Source organism: Elephas maximus, chromosome 20, assembly GCF_024166365.1.
Source record: "Elephas maximus indicus isolate mEleMax1 chromosome 20, mEleMax1 primary haplotype, whole genome shotgun sequence".
NCBI classification, from domain to species: Eukaryota; Metazoa; Chordata; class Mammalia; order Proboscidea; family Elephantidae; genus Elephas; species Elephas maximus.
This window is the reverse complement of record NC_064838.1, coordinates 69201598-69220563: the sequence shown is the minus strand read 5'-3', so window position 1 is coordinate 69220563 and position 18966 is coordinate 69201598. Positions and strand designations below refer to the sequence as shown.

At 42.5% G+C, this 18966-nt stretch overlaps 1 protein-coding gene across 10 annotated transcripts in view; it reads right to left on the bottom strand.

Moving 5' to 3' along the window:
* The window catches only part of ATXN7 (ataxin 7), a 199049-nt gene that overhangs the window by 139520 nt on the left and 40563 nt on the right, over positions 1–18966 (bottom strand). For 9 of the 10 annotated variants that reach the window (XR_007514479.1, XR_007514478.1, XR_007514480.1 and 6 more), the window contains exon 2: positions 15877–15973. The gene's annotated coding sequence lies outside the window, so the exon portion shown is untranslated. Of the gene's footprint in view, positions 1–15876; positions 15974–16490; positions 18021–18966 lie in introns of those variants that run through there. The other variant, XM_049863242.1, reaches the window with a different exon arrangement.

Genomic DNA, 18966 nt, shown 5'->3' with positions numbered 1-18966 from the left:
ATTTCTTGTAGCTTTGGTTTGGTTTTTGCAAATTCTCTAAACTTGTGTTTGTCTGTAAATATCTTAATTTCGCCTTCATATTTCAGAGAGAGTTTTGCTGGATATATGATCCTTGGTTGGCAGTTCTTCTCCTTCAGTGTTCTGTATATGTCGTCCCATTCCCTTCTTGCCTGCATGGTTTCTGCTGAGTAGTCAGAACATATTCTTATTGATTCTCCCTTGAAGGAAACCTTTCTTTTCTCCCTGGCTGCTTTTAAAATTTTCTGTTTATCTTTGGTTTTGGTGAGTTTGATGATAATATGTCTTGGTGTTTTTCTTTTTGGATCGATCTTAAATGGGGTTCGATGAGCATCTTGGATAGATATCCTTTCGTCTTTCATGATGTCAGGGAAGTTTTCTGTCAGAAGTTCTTCAACTATTTTCTCTGTGTTTTCTGTCCCCCCTCCCTGTTCTGGGACTCCAATCACCCGCAGGTTATCCTTCTTGATAGAGTCCCACATAATTCTTAGGGTTTCTTCATTTTTTTTAATTCTTTTATCTGATTTTTTTTCAGCTATGTTGGTGTTGATTCCCTGGTCCTCCAGATGTCCCAGTCTGCATTCTAATTGCTCGAGTCTGCTCCTCTGACTTCCTAGTGTGTTGTCTAATTCTGTTATTTTATTGTTAATCTTTTGGATTTCTACATGTTGTCTCTCTATGGATTCTTGCAACTTATTAATTTTTCCAGTATGTTCTTGAATAATCTTTTTGAGTTCTTCAACAGTTTTATCAGTGTGTTCCTTGGCTTTTTCTGCAGATATCCTAATTTCATTTGTGATATCATTAAGCATTCTGTAAATTAGTTTTTTATATTCTGTATCTGATAATTCCAAAATTGTATCTTCATTTGGGAAAGATTTTGATTCTTTTGTTTGGGGAGTCGGAGAAGCTGTCACGGTCTGCTTCTTTAAGTGGTTTGATATGGATTGTTGTCTCCGAGCCATCACTGGGAAACTAGTTTTTCCAGGAAATCCGCTAAAAAAAAACTGCAGTCAGATCCCTATCAGAGTTCTCCCTCTGGCTCAGGCTATTCAGATGTTAATGAAGCCGCCTGGGGAGGGTGGGGGAGGGAACAGAGAGATAGGAGAGTAGCACCTCAGAATATAGCCAGAGTTGCTTGTCTTGCTTGGAAAGACTATTATATCTGAGATTCCCGCGGGCGCGTCGCCTATGTGTGCTGTCTGTGTGGAGATTGCCCCCGGGGGGTCTGGCCCGCTGGAGTCACGGTCAGATCCTCCGCTTCCAGCCCCACGCCCAGCGTCAAGGCTCCCCTACTGGGACGGTGCACTCTCGACTCCAAAATCAGTCGCTGCCTCCCGGGGACTTCTCGTCCCTCCAGCCGCGTGGCCGTGCCGCCCCCGTGAACCAGGTGGGCCCCCTCCCGGGGTTAGTTCAGATGGGTGGAGTAGCTCCCCGTGCTTGTGCCGCGACCGAGTGTCCCGGCTGGAACGCTGTTCTCCCCGCTCCAATACCAGTCGCTGCCTCCCGGGGACTTCTCCTACCGGCTGCGTCCCACGCCGCCCGCGCGACCCGGATGGTCACCTTCCCGGGGTTAGTTCAGGGGGTGGAGCAACTCTCCGTGTTTATGGCGTACCTGCGTGCAGTCCAAATCCCTGTGGGACGGTTCCCCGGCTCGGGTGCTGCTCTTTCTGCTCCAAGATCAGTCACTGCCTCCCGGGGACTTCTCCTAACGGCTGCGTCCCACGCCGCCCGTGGAACCGGCTAGTCCCCCTCCCGGGGTTAGTTCAGGGGGGTGGAGCAGGTCTCTGTGCTTGTGCCGTACCTGACTGGTATGCTGGCTCCAGGCTCTGGAAACAATCGCTGCTTCCCCGTATTAGTTCGTTCTCCGTCTCTAAATCTGTGTTTGTTGTTCAGGGTTCGTAGATTGTTATGTATGTGATCGATTCACTTGTTTTTCCGTGTCTTTGTTGTAAGAGGGATCCGAGGTAGCGTCTGCCTAGTCCGCCATCTTGGCTCCGCCTCTCGGTAACTCACTTTTGACATGTGAAAATATTTCATATTCACTAATAGGACTTCTAGCTAATGGGGTCAATACAGTAATTCACAGTAATACAGCTTCTGTCCTAATTCCTGTTTGATACCCCCTCTTTTTCTTCAGCTTTTGATTGCTTTAATAAAGAAAATACAGCAACACAGATTAAAATGAAAAAATACCAAGTATCCTCTTGCCAGTGTGGTAGTTACTAAGGGAAAATATTACTAATCGCACTATCAATTAGGAAGCACCTACTAAATGCCAGGCATTGTCATATATACCTCGGGAACCCTGGTGGCCTAGTGGTTAAGTGCTACAGCTGCTAATCAAAGGGTCCGCAGTTCGAATCCACCAGGTGCTCCTTGGAAACTCTTACGAGGCACTTCTGTCTTTAGAGTCACTACGAGTCAGAATCTACTCGACAGCACTGGGTTTGGTTTTTTTTTTTTTTTGGTTTTTCATTATCTCAAATACCATTCACTACTGTGTAAGGTAGTTCAAATCCACCGGGTGCTCCTTGGAAACTGTATGGAGCAGTTCTACTCTGTCCTACAGGGTCTCTGTAAGTCGGAATTGGCCTGAAGACAAGGTGTTTGGTGTGAGGTAGAAGCTGTGTTATTTATAATGTACAGATATGAAAATTAAGGTGGGCTCTGGAGTCAGTCTTCCTGAGGTCAGATACTGGCTCCACCCCTTACAAGCTGTGTAACTTTGGAAAAGTTACCTAACTTTTCTGTACTTCAGTGTTCTCATCTGTAAAATGGAGATGAGGCCAGGCTTCATCTGAGAATACATGAGAAGACTCATGGAAAGTACTTGGTACAAAGCTGGGCACAAAATAAATACTAGAAATAATTGTCATATTGAACTGAATAATTTAAACCAGCTCTTAGCTGAGGAATTTACTAGCAATCTGAAGTGGATGTGGAATGGCAGGTAGTTCCTGGCAACCCCCCACCAATTCCCCCTGCCACAGCCAATATGTTTACCACACTCTCTTCACCCATTAGAAGTCCTCACCCTTTCTGTACAGGCAGTTTCTGGTATCCACAGTCAGTATGGGTTTCCCAAGAGTTTGAATAAGTCACGAACAAAAGTCAAAACTCAGTCAAAACTGAGAAAATGCAGCGTTCTGATACTGAAATTTGGGCAACATTTTAAAAGCACTTCTACAAAGAGCAGTGGCCGTAAGAGTACAACCGAACCCCAAGCACTTAGTTTTCCCCACCAGGCTGTGTAACAAAGAGCACAGTGACCCCTTATTCCTCCTCCACATCGAACAACCGTAACAGAAAACAGCCAATACCATTTATACTCATTTAATAGAACTTAATATAGTAATGGCCTTAACCTAAAAGTGATGGCCTTATATGATATCAATCAACTCTCCTACCAGTGTGTTTCTGAGGACGTCTTGTAGCTCTTAGGAGCTTCAGTATCTGTCTGCACATTTAAATGATACATGTTTTATAAGATTTGAATAATGGGGATTCAATCTACCAAACAGTTCCTCATTGACCACCATGTACCAGATACTCTGCTAGGCACCAGGGTGAGTAAAGCACAGCAATTTCTCTGTGGAGCAATGGTTAAGAGCTACGACTGCTAAATAAAAAGGTCAGCAGTTCAAATCCACCAGCCGCTCCTTGGAAACCCTATGGGGCAGTTCTCCCCTGTCTTGTAGGTCACTATGAGTCGGAATCAACTCAAAGGCAATGAGTTTATATGAAAAAGTGAGATATGGGGGAAATCTTTAACTCATCAAAACGCTCTTATGGAAAAAGCTATCACCACCAATTAGACTGTATGTGGCTTAAGAACTGGGCTATCAGAAGTGAAACGCTGCCAAATTCTGAGCATTTCAGCCCTTCCAAGGATGTATTTAAAACATGGTCTTACTTCACCACCCAAATTTAGGGATGTTCCCAGTAGGTGCCAAGGGTAATAAGGTCTCTCTTTACAAAACGATTCTTTGCACAGCAGATTCACTTGTAAAATGCCTTTGTTCAAAGGCCAAAGGCATCAGTAAGCACAAAAAATCATTGATCTTTTCAGTCTTTAAAGCCAGTAAAATGGCTGAAACTGCCCCAAACTTTTCTAAGATGCAAGACCCCATACAACCAGCCTTTTTATTTGGATAAAACCACCAGACCTAATACAACATTAAAAAAAAAAAAAAAAAAAGACAACCAACAACCACACAATCTTTATCTGCGCAAATTACAGGGTTGGTAAAGGAGATTCTCCATTGTCAATCCCGAATGACTAGGGTAATTTTAGTCTCAAGAAACTCAGATCCACTGAGCTATGAATGTTTTCACTTTGGTTTCTTTATTTCCTCCTAAGACTGGCTGAGCCTTCGTTCATGACCTCTCCCTCTTCTGCCCACACCTCTCCCCTTCCCTCCTTCTCCTCCTGACAGGGCAGGGCACTCTTCTGCACCTGGCGCATGGGAGGCAGGCCCTTCCTTAAAGTGCTCCCTCCAGGGAAACACCTGAGGCCTGCCATGAACGCCTCTGTGTCCCAGCAGAGGGAAAGCAGCAGAGGGAGGAAACTGAATTCATCAGCTCAGCGGCTGGAATTGCTGACAGTCAAGTGTAAAATTAGGAATTTGGGGATTTAAAGATGAGGATAATTATTTTTTTTTAAGTTTGAACCTGTACACATATTCATTCTATAAGTGGTATCATTTGTTAGGCAGGCCAAAGCCTTGACTCTTGGGTTTTGTTTTCTTAATCATATATATGTAGCTGCATACAAATTCTCCCAAAGAAACATCACCAGTAGTAGCAAATTGTTTGAAAAGAAAGAAAAAATTAAAAATATATACGTAAAAGGTGGCTTAAGCTGCATAATGCCCAAATATTTCTAGGCATTTAATACTGTAGTTTTATGACAGACTTGACTTAAAAACCTTTCCCAGTTGATTTAAAGCATTTAGGTTAAATAGTTTTAATAAAATAGAGAAAGGGTTTAAGTTACAAAAAAGGAATAGAAACATTGAATCAACATCCAGCTATAAAAGGAGGCTGGCTATATTGGTTAGCGTTTAAAGCACTGCCTCAGATGCAATAAAAAGCAAAAACTGAACACACTGTTAAAAAAAAAAAAAAAAATCCTGTCACCTCTGCACTGATGTGACTGTAAATATCGCCATCTTATGGGCCCAGTAGGGCCCATGGGTTCCACAGCCAATCTGTCCAGGTTGAATCCCAGCTCTACCACTTACTAGTTGTGTAACCTGAAGGAAATCACTTAGCATCTCTGTCCCTACCTTATCATCTACAAAATGAGCAAGTTAAGACTGTCTACCTTTTGAGGAGCAAAATCACTCTGAAAGTGTTAGCTATTATGAGTGCACCACCCAGTCACATAGTAACAGCAATTCTAGTCCATCCATGCTATAGGACAACATCAGTCTCACTATGTCAGTCCTTACTCTAACACTTTCAGGGCTCCCCACTGACCACTGAATGACCAGTTCATGGTTTCAAACATGGCTCCCAGTTTCCACACTTTTGTTCACTCAGGTTACTCCATCCATAATGGTTTCCCTACCCTTCAATAATGGCCCTTCTCAAATTCCATTTCTTTAATAAAATCTTTCCTGATCCATCCAGTAAGCATGTGGGAATTCACCCCTCCCCCCACAAATCATAGAACTTCCCGGGTTAGGGGTTAAGACTATATGCTCTGAAGTCAAGGAGGCAATGTGATATACACTTAGCCTCCCAGGCAGCAACAGTCTGCATTCCCAATATAAGGGTGTCATTTAGAACTCACATCCCCACAAACCTTTAAGATACATGGTGGGCAGCTTCCCAGACTGGTTAGCAAAAGGCCTTAGGACCAAACTCTGGGACTACAGTGCAGGTGTGTTAGTACAAGAGGGAAGAAACAACATAGACATTTCTTCCCCTATTCTTCATCAAAGTTCCAGGTCTAAACAAAGCTGTAGATCCAGCAAACACTGGCCTCTGTCTTTTCCACATTCTTTCTTTGCACCTTTATCCAGTAGCCCATTTGAGTTTTACTGCTTCCCAAAGGACTGACTGTTCCATAGACCTGTATCCCCTTGTTGTTGTGAAGTGCCTTGGAGGCAGTTCTGGCTCACAGGACCCTGCGTACAACAGAACGAAATACTGCCCGGCCCTGCGCCATCCTCACTATCATTGGCTATATTTGAGACCACTGTTGCAACCGCTGTGTCAATCCATCTCATTGAGGGTCTTCCTCTTTTTTGCTGACCCTCTACTTTACCAAGCATGATGTCCTTCTCCCGCAACTGGTCCCTCCTGATAACATGTCCAAAGTACGTGAGACAAAGTCTTGCCATCCTTACTTCTAAGAAGCATTCTGGCTATACTTCTTCCAAGACACATTTGTTCTTTCGGGAGTCCATAGTATGTTCAATATTCTTTGCCAATACTGTAATTCAAAGGCATCAATTCTTTGGTCTTCCTTATTCATTGTCCAACTTTCGCATGCATATGAGGCGACTGAAAATACCATGGCATGGGTATGGTGCCCCTTAGTCCTCAAAGTGGTATCTTTGCTTCTTAACAAAGCAGGTTTGACCAATGCGATATGTCATCTGATTTTTTTAACTGCTGCTTCTACGGGCATTGATTGTGGATCCAAGTAAAATTAAATTCTTGATAACTTCAATATTTTCTCTGTTTATCATAATGTTAGTTACTAGACCAGTTGTGAGGAGGTTTGTTTTCTTTATGTTGAAGTATAATCCATACTGAAGGCTGTGGACTTTGATCTTCTTCAGAAAGTGCTTCAAGTCCTCTTCACTTTCAGCAAGCAAGGTTGTGTCTTCTGCATATCGCAGATTTTTAATTAGTCTTCCTTCAATCCTGATGCCCCGTTCTTCATATGGTCCAGCTTCTCAGATTATTTGCTCAGCATACAGACTGAATAGGTATCGTGAAAGCATACAACCCTGATGCACACTTTTTTTTTTTTTTTACTGTAAACCATGCAGTATCCCGTTACAGGCATACCCCATTTTACTGCACTTCATTTTACTGCACTTCCCAGATGCTAGGTTTTTTAGAAACTGAAGGTTTGTGGGAACCCTGTGTCAAGCAAGTCTATCGGTGCCATTTTTCCGACAGCATGTGCTTACTTCATGTCTCTGTATCACATTTTGGTAATTCTCACAATATTTCCAACTTTTTCGTTACTACTATATCTGTTCCGGTGATCTGCGATCAGTGATCATTGATATTACTATTGTTATTGTTTTGGGGAGCCACAAACCATGCCCAAAGAAGACAGCGAACTTGACTGATAATGTCATGTGCATTCTGACTGCTCCACCGACCAGCCGCTCCCGTCTCTCTCCCTCTCCTCAGGCCTCCCTATTCCCTGAGACATGAAAATATTGAAATTAGCCCAATTAGTAACCCTACAATGTCCTGTAAGTGTTCAGGTCAAAGGAGGAGTTGCAAGTCTCTCACTTAAAATCAAAAGCTAGAAATGATTAAGCTTAGTGAGGAAGGTATGTAGAAGGGTGAGATATGCCGAAAGCTAGTCCTCTTGGGTCAAACAGTTAGCCAAGTCTGAATGCAAAGGAAATGTCCTTGAAGGAAAATAAAAGCGCTGCTCCAGTGAGCATACCAATGATGCGAAAGTGAAACAGCCTTATTGCTGATCTGGAGAAAGTTTTAGGGCTCTGGGTAGATCGAACCAGCCACGACACTGCCTTGAGCCAAATTTCTACTTCAGGGCAAGGCCCTGACTCTCTTCAATTCTATGAGGGCTGAGAGAGGTGGGGAAGCTGCAGAAGAAAAGTCTGAAGCTAGCAGAGGTTGTTCCATGAGGTTTAAGGAAAGAAGCCGTCTCCGTTACATGAAAGCACAGGGTGAAGCTGCAAGTGGTGATGTAGAAGCAGCTGCGAGTCACCCAGGAGGTCCAGCTGAGACGGCCGCTGAGGGCGGCTACACCATCAACAGATCTCCGCTGCAGAGGAAGCAGCCCGACACTGGAGGACGCCGTCTGGGACCGTCGTAGCCAGAGAGGAGAAGTCAAAGCCTGGTTTCCAAGCCTCAAAGGGCGGGCTGACTCTCTCTTGTTAGGGGCTAATACAGCTGGTGACTGTGTGTTGAAGCCAGTGTGTCATTTACCATTCTGGAAATCATACAGCCCTTAAGAATTACTACATCTACTCTGCCTGTGCTCTATAAATGGAAGAACAAAGCCTGGGTGACAGCACGTCTGTTTACAACATGGTTGACTGAATATTTTATGCCCACCGTTGAGACCTACTGCCCAGAAAAAAAGATTCCTCTTAAAATATTACTGCTCATTGACAATGCACCTGGTCACCCAAGAGCTCTGATGGACACGTACAAGGAGATTAATGCTGCTTTAATGCCTGCCAACACAACATCCATTCTGTAGCCCGTGGATCAAGGAGTAATTTTGACTTTAAAATCTTATTATTTAAGAAATATATTTTGTGTACAACAAAACTGAAACTCAAAAAAAAAGACTAGACTTACTGGTCTGATGGGGACTGGAGAAGCCCCAAGAGTATGGCTCCCAAGCTCCCATTTAACTCAGTCCTGAAGTCACTCCTGAGGCTCACCCTTCAGGCAAGCAAAGATCAGACAGGCCCATAAAACAAACAATAATACATGTAGCTCAACTATGTATACGAGACTAAATGGGCATACTAGCCCACTGGCAAGGACAAGAAGGCAGGAGGGAACAGGAAAGCTGGACAAACGGAAATGGCGAACCCAAGGTCGAAAAGGGAAGAAGAGTGTTGACACATCATGACACACACACACACACACACACACACACACACAGAAATATATTTTATATGGCTATAGCTGCCATAGATAGTAACTCCTCTGATGGAGCTGGGCAAAGTAAATTGAAAACCTTCCGAAAAGGATTCACTGTTCTAAATGCCATTAAGAACACTTGTGATTCATGGGAGGAGGTCGAAATATCAACATTAACAGGAGTATGGAAGAAGTTGATTCCAACCCTCATGAATGACTTTGTGGGGTTCAAGACTTCGGTGGAGGAAGTAACTGCAGATGTGGTGGAAATAGTAAAAGAACTAGAATTAGAAGTGGAGCCTGAAGATGTAGCTAAATTGCTGCAATCTCATAATAAAACTTTAACAGATGAGGAGTTGTTTCCTATGGATGAGTAAAGAAAGTGGTTTCTTGAGATGGAACATGCTCCTGGTGAAGATGCTGTGAACACTGTTGATATGACAACACAGGATTTAGAATATTACATAAACTTAGTTGATAACACAGCAGCAGGATTTGAGAGGACTGACTCCAACTTTGGAAGAAGCTCTACTGTGGGTAAAATGCTATCAAACAGCATCACGTGCTAGAGAGAAATCTTTCATGAAAGGAAGAGTCAATTGATGCTGCAAACTTCATTGCTGTTTTATCTTAAGAAATTACCAAAGCCACCCCAACCTTCAGTAACCACCACCCTGATCAGTCAGGAGCCATCAACATTGAGGCTAAACCCTCCACCTGCAAAAAGATTATGACTCACTGAAGGCTCAGATGATGGTTAGCATTTTTTAGCAATAAAGTTTTTTTAAATTAATGTATATACATTGTTTTTTTAGGCATAATGCTACTGCACACTTAGTAGACTACCAAACCAAAACCAAACCTGTTGACATCGAGTGGGTTCTGAGTCACAGCGACCCTATAGGACAGAGCAGAAATGCCCCGTAAGGTTTCTGAGGAACAGTGGTGGATTCGAACTGCCGACCTTTGGGTTAGCAGTCGAACTCTTTAGCCACTGCACCACTAGTTCCCCCTAAGAGACTATAGGATAGTGTAAACATAACTTTATATGCCCTCGGATACAAAAAATTTGTGTGACTCACTTTACTGTGATACTTCCTTTATTGCAGTGGTCTGGAACAAAGCCAACAATATCTCCAAGGTATACCTATGTTCTGTCCCAACAACTGCCTCTTGATCTATGTACAGGTTCCTCATGAACACAATTAAGTGTTCTGGAATTCCCAATCCTCGAAGTGTTATCCATAATCTGTTATGATCCACACAGTCAAATGCCTTTGCATACTCAATAAAACACAGGTAAACATCTTTCCGGTATTCTCTGCTTTCAGCCAAGGTCCATCTGATATGAGCTATGACATCCCTTGTTCCACATCCTCTTTGGAATCTAGCTTGGATTTCTGGCAGTTCCCTGTCAATGTACTGCTGCAATTGTTTTTGAATGATCTGCAGCAAAATTTTACTTGCACGTGGTATTTTGTTAGATCACCTTTCTTTGGAATAGGCACAAATATGGATCACTGCCAGTCAGTAGGCTAGGTAGCTGTCTTCCAAATTTCTTGGTATGGACAAGGGAGAGCTTCTAGCATTACATCCGTGTGTTGAAACATCTCAACTGGTATCCCGTCAATTCCTGGAGCCTTGTTTTTTGCCAATGCTTTCAATGCAGCTTGGATTTATTCCTTCAGTATCATCAGTTCTTGATCATATGCTACCTCCTTAAATGGTTATAAATGTCAAACAATTCTTTTTGGTACGGTGACTCTGTGTATTCTTCCCATTTTCTTTTGATGCTTCCTGTGCCATTAAATTTTTTGCCCACAGAATCCCTCAATATTGCAACACAAGGCTTGAATTTTTCCTTCAGTTCTTTCAGCTTCGCAAACGCCAAGAGTGTTCTTCCCTTTTGGCTTTCTATCTCCAGGTCTTTGCACGTGTCATTATAATACCTTGTCTTCTGGAGCCAACCTTTGAGATCTTCCAGCTCTTTCACCTTATCCTTTCTTCCATTCGCTTTAACTGCTCTATATTTAAGAGCTAGTTTCAGAGTCTCTTCTGACATCCCTTTTGGTTTTTTCTCTCTTCTGTCTTTTTAATGACCTCTTGCTTTCTTCACGTGTGCTGTCCTTGATGTCATCCCACAATTTGTCTGGTCTTCGGTCATTAGCGTTCAACATGTCAAATCTATTCTTCAGATGGTCTCTAAATTCAGGTGGGATATACTCAAGGTCATACTTTGGCTCTTGTGGACTTGTTTTAGTTTTTTTCAGCTTCAGCTTGAACTTTCATATGAGCAACTGATGGTATGTTCTGCAGTCGGCCCCTGGCCATGTTGTGACTAATGATATTGAGCTTTCCCATCACCTCTCTTCACAGACGTAGTCAATTTGATTCCCGTGTACTATATCCAGCAAGGTCCATGTGTATGTATGGTCATCATTTATGTTGTTGAAAACATGTAATTCCAACAAATAAGTCATTGGTCTTGCAAAATTCTATCATGTGATCCCTGGTGTTGTTTCTATCACCATGGCCATATCTTCCAACTACCTATCCTTCTTGCTTCCAACTTTCACATTGCAATCACCAGTAATTATCACTGCATATTGATTGCATGTTAAATCAATTTCAGACTGCAGAGGTTCGTAAAAATCTTCAATTTCCTCATCTTTGGCATTAGAGGTTGGTGCATGAATTTGAATAATAGTCATATTAACTGGTCTTCCTTGTAGGCATACGGATATTGTCCTATCACTGACAGTGTTGTACTTCACAATAGATCTTGGAATGTTCTTTTTGTCGATGAATGTGATGCCATTCCTCTTCAATTTGTCATTCCTGGCATAGAAGACCATATGATTGTCTGATTAAAAATGGCCAATACCAGTCCATTTCAGCTCACTAATGCCTAGGATGTTGATCTTTATGCATTCCATTCCATTTCTGACAACTTCAAATTTTCCTAGATTCAAACTTTGTACATTCCACATTCCAATTATTAGTGGATGTTTGCAGCTGTTTTTCTCGTTTTAAGTTGTGCCTATCAGCAAAAGATGGTCCTGAAAGCTTTATTCTATCCATGTCATTAAGGTCGACTCTTTTTTGAGGGGAAACCATGGTGGCGTAGTGTTAAGAGCTATGGCTGCTTACCAAAAGGTTGGCGGTTTGAATCTACCAGGCGCTCCTTGGAAACATTATGAGGCAGTTCTTCTCTGTCCTATAGGGTTGCTATGAATCTGAACTGACTCGATGGCAACAGGTTTGGTTTTGGTTTGGCTACTTTGAGGAGGCAGCTCTTCCACAGTAGTATTTTGAGTGCCTTCCAACCTGAGGGGCCCATCTTCCAGCATTATTATCAAGCCATGTTCCACTGCTATCCATAGGATTTTTTCACTAGTCCATCTTTTTTGGATGTAGATTGCCAAGTCCTTCTTCTTAGACTATAAGCTCCACTGAAACCTGTCCACCATGGTTGACCCCGCTGGCATTTGAAATACCGCTGGCATAACTTCCAGCATCACAACAACATCCAAACCACCACAGTATGACAAACTGACAGACCAACTACTTTTTTGTGTCAAAGACATAAAATACATGTCCTCAAATATTTTTCTGAATGTCATTTTTTTTTAATTGAGGTAAAATTCACATAATAGAAAATTCACTGTTTTAACCATTTTAAAGTGTATAATTCAGTGGCATTTAGTATATTCACAATATTATGCAACCATCACTACTACCTTGTCCCAGAATATTTTCATTACGCTCAAAGGAAACCCCATACCCACTAAGCTGTCATTCCCCACCCTGTACTCCTCACCCATGCCTCCACAGTCCTTGGTGATCACTCCTCTGATTTCTGTCTCTATGGGTTTGCAATTCTGGGCATTTCATATAAATGGAATCATGTAATATGTGACTTTTTGTGTCTGGCTTTTCACTTAGCATAAGGTTTTCAAGGTTCACCCATGTTGTGATCTGTATCTGCCCTTCATTCCTATTGCAGGGATATATCATCTTTTCTGGATCCATTCATCAGCTGGTGGACATCTGTGTTGTTCCCACCTTTTGGCTATTGTGAATGGCTGCACGCCATTATCTTTTACTTTCCCTCAGCATTACGTGGTAACCAAAGCCAAGCTTTCATTTGAGTCTGAAATGAATCCACCCTCTCCCCGCCATTAGCTCAGCCCAGAGTGCTCTGCTTCCTCTGGATTCCTTCATCACCTCTATAGCAGAGCTAGGACTGTCAGAACAGAAGAATCTAGCCCACAAGCCCTACTTAGGTTGACTCAACTGTTTCATTTTCTTAAATTAGATGCCAACTTTTGAAAATTAAAGAAAATTTTCATTACAGTCCAGATTTCAGCTCCTTTAAAAATCTGGAAGGATTGGCAACATCACTGTCTCTTGCCTGGGTTACTGCAATAGCCACTTGACTGGTCTCACTGTTTTGCCTCCTATAGCCTGTATCAATATGGTGGATATGTTAGAACAGAAGTAAGATCAAGCCACTTCTCTATTCAGAACCTTCCAATGGCTTCTCGCTTCTCCCAGAGTGAAAGCCAAGGCCCATCGGATGGTCCATGAGGCCGAACCCTCTCTGACTCCATTTCCTACCACTCTCTAGCTCTTTCCATCACTCAGCTCTGGCTGCCTCCTCCTTTAAGCCTTTGTACTCATTATTCGCTGGCCATCTAAGATTTATCAATTGGTCTCAACCCACCTGAATCAAAGGAGAATGAAGAACACCAAAGACACAAGGTAATTATGAGCCCAAGAGACAGAAAGGGCCACATAAATCAGAGACTGCATCAGCCTGAGACCAGAAGAACTAGATGGTGCCTGGCTACAACCAATGACTGTCCTGACAGGGAACACAACAGAGAAGCCCTGAGGGAGCAGAAGAGCAGTAGGATGCAGACCTCGAATCCTCATAAAAAGACCAGACTTAATGGTCTGACTGAGACTAGAAGGAAACCGGAGGTCATGGTCCCCAGGCCTTCTGTTAGCCCAAGACAGGAACCATTCCCGAAGCCAACTGTTCAGACACGGATTGGACTGAACTATAGGATAGAAAATGATACTGGTGAGGAGTGAGCTTCTTGGCTCAAGTAGACACATGAGACTATGTGGGCAGTTCCTGTCTGGAGGGGAGATGAGAAGGCACAGGGGGACAGAAGCTGGCTGAATGGACACAGGGAATACAGGGTAGAGAGAAGGAGTGTGCCGTCTCATTAGGGGGAGAGCAACTAGGAGTACATAGCAAAGTGTATATAAATTTTTATATGAGGGACTGACTTGATTTGTAAACCTTCACTTAAAGCACAATAAAAATTAAAAAAAAAAATGTAAATGCCACAATAGCAAGGACTCTTGTCCCTTTGAATAACTAACTTATCCCTGGTGCCCAGAAGACAGCATGGCACGGAGGCAGGCACTAACAAATATTTGTTGAATGAATGAGTACCAGGCACTGAGAAGGGGCTGCCCCTTTAGATTGCTCATGGACTTGACAGTTGCTCACAGTTCTACTTGGCCCACTTCATTCCCCCAAAGACTGAGTTTGTGACCCCTCTTCTTTACCAGCCCCTTGTCATCTGCCCCCTGGTATTATATCAATCTTTTCATTGATATAGTATTCAAAAAATCTTTAAGTCATAATTACAAACAACGGACGTCGCATCCTACTTTTCTCTTTTTCCCCTCCAGGGACAATCCCTATGGACACAGTAGAAGCTCAATCAACAGTTATGAACTAAGGAGCTTTGGCATTTTTGTCAAACAGGTTTCCTCCCTTCTCTGTCCCCAAACCCCATCACTGCCCTTTGCTAACCACCACTGAGGAAAGCCCTTCATTCTCACTCCTCTGGTACCTTCTGGACACACCAAAATGAATGCCATCCACTGTGATGACTTTGATAATCACCAAAGGACACCCTGCATTGCTGGCCGTCCAGCTACAGACCAAAAAATTTAAAGGCCCATTTTGAATGTGGAGACTTCAGAGCTGCCCGGTCCCTTGTTTTTTCCATTGCCTGTGAACAGAGCTGCCACGTTCCTGAAGCTCCTGGTCTGGTTTGGTGGAGATGGAAATGCTCTCACTGCAGATGAAGGTGCACGTTGTCTGGGACATTTCCAGCTCTGCGGAAGTGGCCCAAAGCCTGACCGAAGCATCACATTCGCTGCATAGGTACGTGAGCTGACCGATTCCAGAGGCTGAAATGCCTGTGGTCTTCCCTGTTTGGATTCTGTTCAGTTTTATCTTTAAATGATTTACCTTAAGCTGCATCTTAACTCGTCAGCCACCTCAATTTTTTTCACAAGTAGATGGGAAGCTGAATCTTTTTCTTTTTTAACCAAAATTTCTCCATGAAGTTTTTCTCTTTTTCACATTATCCGAAACTTAGTCACCCTCTTTCCCAAAGAGTAACTACACATTGGTGAACATGCAGTGAAATGTTCAATTAATGATGCCGGCTGTTTGTAATGATGTGGGACTGCTCGTGAGCACAGACTCACCTGGCAGGCTGGGCAAAGGAACTGGGCCTAGAAGGTCCTCTTGAAGAACTCCTACGTGTTTTATATTCTGTGTTAGGGTCTTCCCTAGCCCTGAACAGCTACGACTATATTGCTTGGGGAGAGAGGAGAAGAAGAACTGGGGGACAAGGAGCTGGGAAGAAACACAACAGCACACCTTTGGACAAAGGCCCAAGAAAAGATGGGTGTGAGCTGGGGGGCTGAAGAGTGGTAGTTCTATCTCCAACTCTTCCTTCAGAGGTAAGTAGGAGTTTTTGTGTTGCCAAACAAATGATGAATGGAACCAAACACCTAACAACATTGTACTCCTAAACTGACTGATATTTCATAGTAGTAAGATCACATGCATGATTATGCTTGAAACTTGAGATCTTACTCAAATACCTTAAATAACAGTAATAATAAAAACCTACCAACATTTGCTGTAACTTAAACTCTACTATATTTGGAAATATTACATTTATTCAGCTGTGCCCTGTCTGAACAGCCAGTTACCTTTTCCTTGGAGGGCAGGCAAAAATTTCGATCACTTCACCAGTAGGTCTTCATCTGCTTGATTGTGGAAGCTCTTTCTTCTTAATTCTTTTCAGGTCTACGAAGGAAGAAAAGGGACAAAGGGATAAAACAGCGGGTAAAGCCCATCAGAAACCTACTATCTCATTAGTTGCCAGATATCCCAAAATTATCATGTGTTTTGAAATATCAAAATGTTAAAATTCAAGGCACTTTACTAATTTTACAACAAATGCAATTTTTTTTTTTTTTTTTTAAAGAATGAACTGAACTGGCTATATTTACAGTAAACTGAGAACAAATGACTATCAATACGTACACAGAGTAAGCCTCCTGGGGCTTAAGATCATTGTGTGTAATTTGCCGCTAATGAGTTTTCACTTAATTTTAAAAATGACTATTCAGAAAGTCTGCTCCTATGAAACCTGTCAGAATCACAGACAAAAACAACACACAGACACAATGAATGAGGTTATTATTTGGAGAGCTCACTCTATCCTTTATCATTCAGCAGTTTATAAAAGCAATTCATAATACTGCAAACAAGAAACAAAAACTCAATTAAGCCATCCTCCTAAAAAGCACGTGGAAATTACCCGTTCCATTATCCACACAGTTGTGTCCATGTGTGCACATACACACTTCAGGTAAAATGTAGCTATCCCGCCAAGTAATCTGGGGAGGAGTGGTGAGTTAAAAGAAGTCATAGAATTAGAGATTAACAAACGCAAGTTAGAAATTAAGCAGATTTTCAAATTTGACATGCGCCAGAAGACAAAGAGCAGCAGACGTGGGCAAGGGCACAGCTACAGGGCAGATGCTGTCAAGTATAAAGCACGAGACAGGCTGATTCCACATGAAAAATTCGCCACTCACACACTTCTCCTCCTATAATCCTCAATGGCTGTACACCAAGGTCAGGTGTCAAGAATATTGCTTTGCTCCATTTTCATATACTCTAAAATGGTAAACCAAATATTTCTATAGTTTGAGAGCTTAAAATGCTAATAAAGCATCCCTGAAAGTCGGTGGCTGAAATTCTATGCTATATTTTGAACATTTATTCAAAATTACCTTCACTGGCTTTTAAGTTACTCCTGGTCATTTCCTTCCCCTCTCCCCTTCTTGAACACTTCGTTTGACTCACCCACAAAATGCTACACAGCAACACTCAGACTCACTCTTATGATCCCTATAAGCAGATGTTTCCCTTCCCCAGGTTTCTAATCCCTCCCCAGTTCTCTTTTTTTTTTTTTAATTCTCCAATTTCCATTTTAGTGTTCCTTTTCTGCCTTCCAATTAAAGCAGCTATCTTGCTTAATACGTCTGTCCTGAGTCAAAAATTATTTCTTTGTATCCTAAACATGTTACAGCTATGGAAGACCACTGAAAGCAAGCCACAAATTATCAGGATAGAGACAGTCAATAAAAGACATGTTGCTAGAGACAACTGTTCACTTCCCTGGATATGACCCCCTTCGGAGTCTACTGGAGCTGGAGGTGGAACGAGCTGTCATCAGATTAGACTCTGTGCTTGATCTTATTTCATAGGTCAAGCCACTGTTCAGTTCTCCATTAGGACACTCCACGTTTGTCTCCAAGGCGTCCAAGAAAGCCATCAGATTTGGAGGGTTACGATTCTCCCCCAAGACGGTGTCTGGCTTTAAAAGAATTCATCACTTACTAGCCTGCACACCTCAAAAATGCTTTACAGGAAACCCTATGCTTAGAGAAAAATGGCAATGGCAGTTACTAAAAATAAGCATTTAAAAATAGTAACTTCTGTATTTAGAATAGGGGTCAGGAACCATTCTTCAGCAGGGGAAAAAAAGCCCACAAAAACTACCATATGCTCGTGTACATTCTCTGCTTTGATCTTTACCTAGCCCAGTGCTCCGAAGAGCTGTTACTGTGATTTCCGTTTCACTATTTTTTTAGTAAGGAAACAGGCTGAGCAGGGTCACAATTTGCCCAAGATTACCCAGCAAATAAACGGTTTGAAACCGAAACTAGAATCCAGGGCTTTGACTCTGCTTAGTTCCCCTTCTAGTGCACCAAACTGCCTGTAACAGCAACTTAATTTTGTTTTGCAAAGAAAAAGAGAAATAGTTTAAAAAGTAGATGTGGAAAAATTTTTCTAAGAATAGAAACATAAAACTGGATACCTTTTATTCATTCAACACCTACAATGCAACAAGCATTCAATAAATATATTTTTTTAATTTTTTTTTTTTTTAAAGTAATGGCTGGTTGGAGGTGGGAGAAGAAACAAGAATAAAGGCTATAACTTCAATGTTCCCCAACGCCTGAGAAGCATAAGTTTATTTACTCTTTTATTTTGGGGGGGGGTGTTACAGTGGAGGGAATGTAGAAGACACCTTTCAGAGGAGCTGCCTAGCCCAGGTGACCCTTTTTCTAAGTACTGTGTAATTCTCAGGGTCCCTGCGTGGCACAAATGGTTAAGCGTTCAACTACTTGTCAAAATGTTGAGGGCTGGACTCACCCAAAGGCGTATTGGAAGACAGGCCTGGCAATTGGCTTCCAAAAGGTCACAGCCTTGAAAACCCTATGCAGCAGTTTTACTCTGCACATGTTGGGTCGCCAGGAGTGGAAATCAACTTGACAGCAACTAACAACGATATGTAATTCTCAACTCCACCCCAGTCCTATTCATACTATGACACTCCAAATCCCTCCCGCCTTGAACAAGGCTGGACACATGACCCAAACCAAGACATTCGATTTGTTCACTGGGAACTAGAAATTGGAGCGAAGAGGGTCTAGTTCAGCCTGGGCTACAAGCCCTCAGTCTAAAGGAACAAGCCAGTCAGCAAAGGTAGAAGAATGAACGTGCTGCTCAGAGTGGATCTGACCCAAGAGGCTATGCTGACCAGAGGAGACAGAATAGTCTCTGCCTGGAGGCCTGGGCTTTCCTGTCGCAGGTCCAGTACCCCAGAGGCCAAAAGCACTTCTCCTCTCAGGTTCCAAGAATCCTCTAAACCTATAGAATGAAGAGTTTGCCTGCTAACCAAAAGATTGGCAGTTCAAATACACCAGCTGCTCCTTGGAAAC